Source organism: Haemaphysalis longicornis, unplaced genomic scaffold (genome assembly GCF_048455015.1).
Source record: "Haemaphysalis longicornis isolate Haplotype H1 unplaced genomic scaffold, Haemaphysalis longicornis Haplotype H1 scaffold_10, whole genome shotgun sequence".
Lineage (NCBI taxonomy): Eukaryota > Metazoa > Arthropoda > Arachnida > Ixodida > Ixodidae > Haemaphysalis > Haemaphysalis longicornis.
In genome coordinates, this window is record NW_027526204.1 from 71,422,558 (window position 1) to 71,432,559 (window position 10,002).

General features: G+C 55.7%; 1 non-coding gene across 1 annotated transcript; it reads left to right on the forward strand.

The window, feature by feature from the left end:
- Window positions 1–6,524: 6,524 nt before the first annotated feature.
- Window positions 6,525–6,613, forward strand: Trnay-gua (transfer RNA tyrosine (anticodon GUA)). Its single transcript is given in 2 exon segments — window positions 6,525–6,561; window positions 6,578–6,613. It is a non-coding gene; the product is annotated as a tRNA-Tyr (tRNA).
- Window positions 6,614–10,002: the final 3,389 nt, after the last annotated feature.

Sequence of the window (10,002 nt, forward strand, 5' to 3'; positions counted from 1 at the left end):
GCGCGGTCGCATAGGTGACCGGTAAAAAGCGCAAAGGCTCATGGGTGCATTGTCTGCTCCCGCGGAGCCCAGCTACTTCCGGTTCGAGAGCTCTCCTCGCCTCCCGTAGGCCGGCGGCTTTCATGCGCGCGTGCGCGTGTTGTTTATCGGTTTCCACCGAAAAAACAAACGCTCATGCATCGCACATTCAATGAATAACAACGATGAATCCTACTGGGGGCTCCCCTGAAAGGTAAGCCCTCTGTGGCAAGTAAACAACACGCACACACGCGCCTGAAAGCCGCCGACGTACTCAGGCGTACGCAACGTTTATAGAACGGCGTACGGGAGGCAACGTTTTTAGATTAACGTTGATGTCAGCTAAGCTTTAAAAAACTGAAGCCAACAAAATTGAGGGTGCTCGCCGAAACATGCCTCACCGCCCCGCTTTGCGTAGACCCGTCTTTCCCTGCCGACAACAGAGCCTCTAATCAAACGGGAGGTTTTCTTTTAATCACGTTGCAGGGCCGTACCCAGAAATTTTTTTCGGGGGGGGGGGGGGGGGTTGAGAATTTTGGGAAGGGGGTAGTTTTGCTGAAAGCAACAGTAAGTATTGTTTACGTGCTGCCTGGAAAAGATTTCGGAAGGGGTTCGAATCCCCAAACCCCCCCTCTGGGTACGGCCCTGCCCGGTTGTATGCATGCCCGTACGCTCAGGCACCTGGCCCATGAGCATGATTCGGCACGGACAACAGTTTTACCGCAACTGGAACATTGAGTAATATAAAAACCCAATGAGTACCGGACCAACATTGTACTACATGTCAAAAGACACACACGACAAGCGCTGTTTTCGCCGCGCTGTTTTTTTTTTTTTTTTTTACATGTTTCATTGCTCAAGCTACCAAGTAGTCCACATTAGTGCATTGACAAGATTTGCTAGCGCCATACCGCACCCAATGAGCCACCGCAAGAGTGACGATTCCTGTTCAACTTCACGCCCAGCACGATTCTGTGTACGCGATTTTTCCATCACAGTCCCCTCTCAGCCACCGACGGGGACGGTCATGTCGAGAGAAAGCTCCCCACGAGTAGGCGACGCACTCGCGTCGGACCGGTTTCCCCGGGACCCGCCGGCACCGTCCGCCTCGGCTGCCTACCGAACCCTACTGCCGCCGCTTCCCACCGGAAAGATGTCCGAAAACTCCCTGTTTCTGCATGGAGACCCGTCTGCACGGCCTTTCAGAGTGGAAGATTTCGCGTCCACACTTCGTGACATCACGGACCTACAGAAGATCGAATGCCTCGGTCCCTTTCAGTTTAATCACCTATGGATGGTGACATTCACATCGGAAGCGGACATGGAGGAGCTGGCAGCACGCACGGAGATAACAGTGAAAGGTAGGCGGTGCCTTGTGATCAACCCCAACCGCCGAGAAATCGCGGTAAGGGTGCACTGGGTACCGCCAAAAGTCCCAGACGAGCTGCTCATCCGGCAGTTCGAACGTTTTGGCCGAGTGCAAAGAGTGGTTCGTGAGGGGTGGCAGAAATCCGGCCTCACGCACATGACCGGCACCACGAGGATCTTCCACGTGATTCCCTCAACCCCGACATCCCTGGAGGCGATCCCTCATCAGGCGACTCTCAACGGTTGCCCCATTCTAATCGAGGTGCCCGGACGGCCGTCGCTCTGCCTCCGTTGCTACCACACCGGACACTATCGGAAAAACTGCTCAACTCCATGGTGCCGCGCGTGCCGTGCTTACGGGCATCACGAAACTAACTGCACGCAGTCGTACGCGTCCAGAGCGAAGCAGAGAGCGCCCGCGAGGAATCTCGAGGAGTACATGGACGCCGATGACATGGCGGCGATGATGAGCACCGAGGGACCTGAGGCAGCCGCTCACCCACCAACCCCTCTCCAGGCATCCCCGCACGTGCCTTCGCCTCCAGTCAACACCGACGTTCCGGCGCAAGAAGCAGGCCAGCTACACGAGGCAGAGGGGAAGAGAGAAGAGAAGAGCGAAGACAACGAGCCGTCCGGCCTCCGACCCTCAGTCAGCTCCGAGCCCAACGCGCACGCCGAGAGAGGGAACGGAAACGAGACACACCGCCCCCCACCCCTCGCAGCCGGGATTACCGCCGACAGGTCGGTGGGAACAAAAGGGACAGAGGAGAATGCCAGCAGCGTCGACGACGTTCGCCCCCTTCCCCCCGAGGCGACCGGCAGGCAGAAGGAACCACAACGAGGCCGCCCTAACACCAGGAAGCAAGTGGCCCCTTCCCAAACGCCTTGCAAGGAAAAGGAGGAGACGCCAGCGATGCCGAGCGTGAGTAGAGAAATGGTCAGCGACGGGGCCCACGAGAGCGGCGCGCCCCGTGAACTCAAGGAAACGGTCTCGGAGCGGGGTGGCGAAGCTTCCCTGACCAACGCCAAGCCCGCGGCGGACGACGAGCAGCGGAGTGAGGAGGCGAAACCCGCCGACGTTGAGGGAGAGGAGGCGGCCCTCCTGAGCGACCAGCCAGGAGGGACCAGCTGTGACGACGCGGACGACGAGCTCCCGACGAAGGCCGCCGCAGCATCGCGCAAACCCGATAACATCACGGGAGTTGAGACTCGGCGGAAGGCACGCGGGAAACACGGCGGTGCAGTCACCAACAAACCGAGCCATGGAGATACCGGGTCAACGACCGCTGGGGGAAGCTCGACTAACGGACGGACTTGACGCCCTGACCGGTAAGCGTTTTTCACACCATGGCATCACACCAGAACGCAGTCACGCTTGCCACTTTAAATGTGGTAAGTCTAACCTCACAGAAAAGGAAACATTGGCTAGTTGACCTCCTGAATGAAAAAAAAATAGATGTGGCCTTTTTACAGGAAACCAAAATTGCCTCTCGAGAGGACGCTCAAAATTTTGTACGATTTTTCGGCCACCAGTTCTGGTGTTTTTACACCCTCACACCCACCCGAGCGGGTGGTACCGCAATTCTAATCCGGAAACACGAATTCTTAACAGTAATCGACTGCGAGCTGGCGAAGGACGGACGCTTTTGTTCCGTCGACGTCCTGGTGGGAGGGGAGCTTACACGCTTTGTGTGCGTCTATGCGCCTAATGATACGCAGGCGCGGACCGACTTCTTCTCTTCTATTCGGGACATCCTAGTGGTCCCGGGCCGTGTTGTCCTAGCGGGCGACTTTAACTGCGTTGTAAACGCCAGCGACAGAGCAGGTGCTAAGGGTGTAGTGGACGCGTCAGCGCGGATTTTGAAAGCGGTCCTTCGAGAGGGCGACCTGGCTGACGTGGCCCTTCAGCGTGGGTGGTCAACCACCCGCTTCACTAGATGGCGAGGCACGTCACAGGCCCGCCTCGACCGGATTTACTTGACGGGGGACGCGTTGCCATTAGTGATCGATTACGCCGTCACTCCTGTCGCGTTCTCGGACCACGGCTTGGTGACATGTACCATCCGAGCTGAGCGTGAAATCAGAAAAAAAGCCGGCAGCCGTTGGCTGATGAACTCCACGGTCCTCGAACACGCGTCCTTCGTCGATCGCGTAAGAGGTGAAATTGAAGCAATGAGCACTGCGCCCATTGATGGAGCTGCGTGGGAGCGCTTCAAACAGCATGTCAAAGATGCAGCAATCACAATCGGGCGACAAGAGGCGAGAGACAGAAGGGCGAAAGTAAATCGACTGGTGGAGTGCCTGCGCTCCCTCGTGGAAGCGGACGAGGAGAGGCCGGGGGAATTCTCTGAAGACATCCGTAACGTGAAAAACGACATCCGCGCTGAGCTCGAAAAACGGTATTGGGGGGCTCTTGTGCGGAGCAGGGAGCAACGAGTGGAGTCCGAGGCACAGCCATCGAAGCTTTTCGGCGCCTTCGAACGAGCAAAGACCGCCACTAAAAGGATTCCCGAGGTGAACCATGCCGGTGGTCTTGCTAGTGGGAGCGAGGAGGTGGAGACGGCCTTCAGTGAATACTACGCAAGGCTGTTTTCCCCGCACGCTCATCTTGAGGCTCCTCCACCGGAAGTCACAGGCGCGCTGCCAACGGTTGCAGAGGACGTAAAGGCCACAATAAACGAACCCATATCGGTAGAAGAGGTCAAGCGCGCGATCAAGAAACTCTCAAAGAATAAGTCACCGGGGCCTGACGGCATAATCTCGGAATTCTATCAGGTGTTTCGTGAAGAGATCAGCCCGGTATTGGCGGCGGTCTTTGAAAACATCAAAAGCACAAAACTGCTACCACCCTCCATGCGGAGCAGTAACTTAGTACTCATTCCCAAAAAAACCTCCCATAACACAACACCCAACGTGGAAGACTTCAGGCCTATCAGTCTTCTTTCCACCGACTATAAAATCCTAGCCCGCATCCTGGCCCAACGCCTCGAGACAGCCCTCAGTAGTGTTGTGGGTCCTCACCAGACGTGCGGGTTTAAGGGACGCTCCATCAACACCAACCTGCACCGCATGCGGACCATCTGTGAGGTGGCGGAATCAGGCATTCACCCCTTAGCTGTCCTACAACTCGACCTTAAAAAGGCCTTCGACCAGGTTGACCACGCCTTCCTGTTCACGCTCCTCGGTCAATGTGGGGTAGGGGATACAATGGTCGAGTGGATAAAAATTTGCTACACCGCCATCACCACCAGCATCATCATAAACGGGGAGGTGGGGGCGCCCATCGACATCGGAAGGTCAGTCAGGCAGGGCTGCCCTATGTCCCCGATCCTTTTCGCATTGTATATTGAACCACTTTGCAGGATGGCAATAGCGTCCAAGTCAACCAAAGGTTTGGTTCTCGGCGACGAAGAGCTCAAGGTGTTGGCCTATGCGGACGATGTTGCGTTTGTGTGCTCCTCGAGAGAGCAGGCAGGGGAGGTCGTCGCACTGGCTGAGGCATTTTGTCGATTCTCGGGGGCCCAACTCAATCTTTTGAAATCAGAGGGCGCATGGCTAGGGGAATGGCCCACCAAACCACAACAACTCTACGGAGTTCGATGGAGGGAGGGCATCACCCGCTACCTCGGGGTAAACCTAGAAAACCGCACAGCCACCGCCCCCAGGTGGCAGACGAAACTGGCAGCTGCTGGAAGGAACTTGGAACCCTGGAGAGCGCGACATATTGCCCTTTTCTCTAGGGTACATGTCTGCAACGCCGTGGTATACCCAGCCATCTTGTACGCGGCCCGAGTCTCGACCATTGACGCAGGCTCAGTGGCCAAGTTACATCGGTTGTTCGCTGTTTTCGTCTGGCGATCCACGTATGAGCCCATGCGCCGCACCAACGTTTTCTGGAGCGCTGAAGCCGGGGGGCTAGGGCTCGTTAATTTAGAGCTTAAACTAACCGTGCAACGATTTTTGTACTTCCGAGATCACCGAGATGGCTTCCTCCAGGCGGCAGTGCAAAATGTAGGCGCGTTGCACCTCGCCCCTTGGCTCGCAACAACAGCGGCGCTCCTAGGTGGTGCCCGTGCAACAGGTTTTTACAGAGAAGTGGCGGGGGCGGTGGCCCTCTTACAGGAGCGCTTCTCGTGGGAATACCTCTGCTCAGTGAAACCAAGGAAGCTGTATTGGGACCTCGTAGAGCAGACCCTCCCACCGCCCATGTACCGCCTGCCACCCCTTGGTCGGCCGAAAAGTGACGTCCTGCGGCGAGTACGGAAGCTCCCTATCCCGACTGGCTCGAAGGACTTTTTCTTCCGCTTTCACACGTGTATACTGCCTACAAAGGCAAGACAGGAGGAACGCGGTTTTTTTTTGCCAGGAGGGGCCAACTGTCTGCTGTGCGGAGGGAGGGAAACTGCCGAGCACGTATTCATGGACTGTAACACGGCGTTCTACTTCTGGGATGAGCTGCAGTGCTCCTTCAACACGCGCTGGAGAATCACTTGGACAAATCTGAAGTTCCTAGACGCGGCCTCGGAACGCCCGCTCCTTCGCGACTGTGTCCACGTAATAGGGCTCCACTCGCTATGGAGGGCGAGAGTCGACGCCGTCGAATGTACTGAGCGCCCCCGACCGGCGTGGCGACACTTCGTCCAAAAGGCACAATGGGCAATTGCCGCCCTCGACGGGGATGAGGCAGACTCCGAGCTACGCGACGCACTGGAACGGGGAACGCGAGCACTCATGGATTTCAAGTCACAACAGCAGAGGAGATGGGACGCAATTTGAGGGCTAGCCCCGGGTAACGCTGGTGTCCAGTTATACCAAGAAATGGCTTTACCCAAGACCTCTGATTTCTCCCTTCCCTCTATCCCGTTCACTTCAAACTTTGTGCAATGACACAGTAGCCCTGTTGGCAACCTCTCTTGCTTAAGTTTCACAAACGCTCTGTGACTTCGCGGACAATACTCCCCGATTGGCTTACAGTTACTTGGCAAAGCATCCTGACCCTCTCCTCGCATGATTGCCGATCACCTCATTTTTATGTTTAAGTGGAGCCATGTTCTGATGCGCTCGGAAACCACTGTAATCACTGCATACTGTTCTGTATATATTTGTAAATAAAGTTATTGTTACAAAAAAAAAAAAAACCGTCGATAGCTCAGTTGGTAGAGCGGTGGACTGTAGAGGCCTTGCTATGGACATCCATAGGTCGCTGGTTCGAATCCGGCTCGACGGACTTTTTTTTTTTTTTTTAACCTTGCTTGGGGATTCGCCACCAGGGGGCTGACGCAGCCAGACGAGCTTCGCTTCGGCTCCCGCTTTATGCCTCCCAAACAGCGAATCTGCACTAGCGCTGACTAAACGACCACTAACATCGAGCGCCGGACTTTGAGACGTCTCATCTGACACCAAGGTGAGACAAATCGGACCTCGAAAGCCCAGATTGTCGGCCACGGGAAACAGCCAGCGCGCAGCGCCCGCTAGGCCTACTTTGTAGGCCTAGCTCTTTGGAACAACAACCGAGCCGCCGCCGGGTGACCATGTGCGACGCGCTATCACAGCCCGCACCCCAGATCGCCGACATGGAATTTGATCAGCTCAGTGGACGCACCATTCACCCTGACAACCCGTGGATCCAGCACATTAAAAAACGCAAGCCAACCAACGTCCCGGCCGCGCAAACAAGCCCTATCGCCCATGTGCGCCGACCACCTGCCACGCCGCCCTCCAAGACGGCGGCCCGTGATCCGCCACCAAGACTCCCAACAAGCAACTACACGATCATCTACCGACCGCGCGCGGGGCTCAACCTCGCTAGGCTGACCACCACACCACTCACCGAAGCTTTTGCAGCCAAATGTGAGCTCGACCTGCCGTCCTTCTATAAGAAAGTTACCCTGCTTGTGCAACCGACTCAGAATGTGATCGTCGCAAGTACGCCCGACCCTGACCTTGCCATCACACTCAGCAACATACAAACGCTTCAGATCACAACAGGACTTTGCGAATTTGCCGCCTATATGAAGCCTCCACCCGGCACCTGCCGGGGTGTCATCCACGGTCTGGAAGCCACCATTACCGACTCAAACCTCCACGACTATCTTCTAGGAAACGAGCCGGCCCTCATCCACGCACGATTCATGGGTCAGACTCGATCGGTGCTTCTGACTTTCCAAGGTAACCACGTGCCCTTCTACGTGAAGGTGGGCAGCGTCCTCCACCGTTGCCGACCGTTTCGCCGGTGTGTGCAAGTTTGCCGCGTGTGTGGTGAACTTGGGCATCGCATGGACGTGTGTCCCCAACCTGAGGACTCCAAATGTGCAGACTGTGGCCAGTCCTCGCCAGCCAAGGACCATGCGTGCCAACCAACGTGCAAACTCTGCTCACTACCGCACACCACAGCAGGCAAGGACTGCCCGCGCCGCTTCCGGCCAACCGTGCCTACAAACAAGACACGTCCTCTCGCCGACAACCAGGTAAGCTGGTCAGCTGTAGCTGCGCGCTCTCCCACCGCTCATTCCTCCCTCCAACGTGACACGCCCAATTTCCCCCCACTCCCTACCTCGTCTCACTCACTCCCACTCTCACTCCCCGTCCCACAACCACTCCGCGATCTCATCAAACAACTGCAGGAACAAAACGCTAAGCTTCTCAGCCGAGTGGAAGCACTGGAAGCAGAACGCGCTGCACTACCTCATCCACCCCCGTCGGCTACCGAGGCTCCCATTCCCTTCACGAGAGCCCAAGTAGAAGAAATAGTGAACACGCAAATCACAGCTCACATCGTTCCATATGTCGAGCAGTATATAGAAAAATCCACGGCGTCCCTCACTAAAATGATCACGGAGGCGACCGATGCAACCCTCCGTCTTCTCACGGAACGATTCTCCGCCCTGGAGCAAACTCTCCTCCTCGAACACCCACCCCAAGCCAAAAAACAAAAAGGACAAAATGACCCGTAGGCACACAGTGCAACACCCTCTAACTATATACCAGTGGAACTGTCGATCATTTAAAAGCAAGAAAGCCTCCCTTGAACTCTACACAGCCACCAGCCCCGCGGATGTACTAGCGCTTCAAGAAACGGACACCCCATCACCCACGCTGCGCGACTACAACACCTACACCAACCCACCGCACCAACGCACGGCAATATTTGTCAAGCGTACCCTTCCGGCCCAAGTGATACCAACGGCATCCCCTATCGATCACGTTTTGGTCGAGCTCATCCCTCACGACAAGCGGGAAAAAAGTCTCTTTATCCTGAACCTGTACAGCCCCCCCACCCAGCCTCTCACGGCCATAGAACAGCTACTTCATACAGTGGCCCGACTCACCGGAAACAATCAGTGCATACTCCTCGGGGACTTTAACGCGCCGCATGTTACGTGGGGATATCCTCACGCATCCAAGAAAGGAACGGCCCTCCTTCATGCTACGCAAAATTACCATTTTATCCTGCAAAATGACCTCACCGAAGCTACCCGGCTCGGAAACAGCGTAACGCGAGATTCCATCCCCGATCTCACGTTTACACGACATGTCCCACAAATAGACTGGGAACGGAAGCCGGACACCTTGGGAAGCGACCACTTCATAATTGCACTATGTGTCTCCAATCATGCGTCCCGCCACCGCACCGGAGTGGCACGACTAACCGATTGGGAGGCCCTCCGGAAAGCCCCCCTTCCCTCCATACAACCTACGGAAGACATTGAAGAATGGAGTCAACAACTGGTCGACCTACAGCAGACTTACACCAAGAACATCATACTCACACAGGATCTACCAGCAGCCGATACCCACCTTGACCACCTGTGGGAAGCCCGCCGTGGCTTACTGAATCGATGGCGTCGCAACAAGCACAACCGTTCACTCAAACGGCGCATCGCGAAACTTACACAAGAGGCGCTCACGTACGCCCAACATCTCCAAAACCAAAACTGGCGGACGTTTTGCGACCAACTGAGCGGATCCCTCACAACAAAGAAAGCATGGAATATATTTCGGCACCTGTTGGGCAATACGCCATCCAAAACCGACACTGCTCAACACATCACCCGCCTCATTCACAATCACTCTCAACCCCCGGACCAGCTGCTTTCCTCTCTTCAAAAGAAGCTTTTTGGCTCCTTGCTAACTCCATCGTCTGCTTCCCACCCTAATTACCAAGGAGCTCCCAACCCCAACCTTGACGAGCCATACACACGCGAGGAACTCTTACAAGCACTCGCAAGATTAACACGCAATTCGGCGCCGGGGCACGACCAAATTACATACAAGCTGCTTCGGAATCTGAACGACGAGCACTTGGATTCCCTCCTTGACTGCTTCAACCGGCACTGGAAAGAAGGAACACTACCCTCGCAGTGGCGACACGCTGATATTACCTTACTGCCAAAACCAAACAAGTCCTTGGGGCTCGACAACCTACGACCCATTTCCTTAACCTCATGTGTGGGTAAACTATACGAACATTTGGTCGCTCGACGCCTTACAGAACTCCTAGAAGATACTGGCCGCTTTCCCCACACCATGTTCGGCTTCCGGGCACATCTGTCTGCTCAAGACGTACACCTACAATTAAAAGAAACAATCATTGACCACCTCAGCAAAACGAACCCA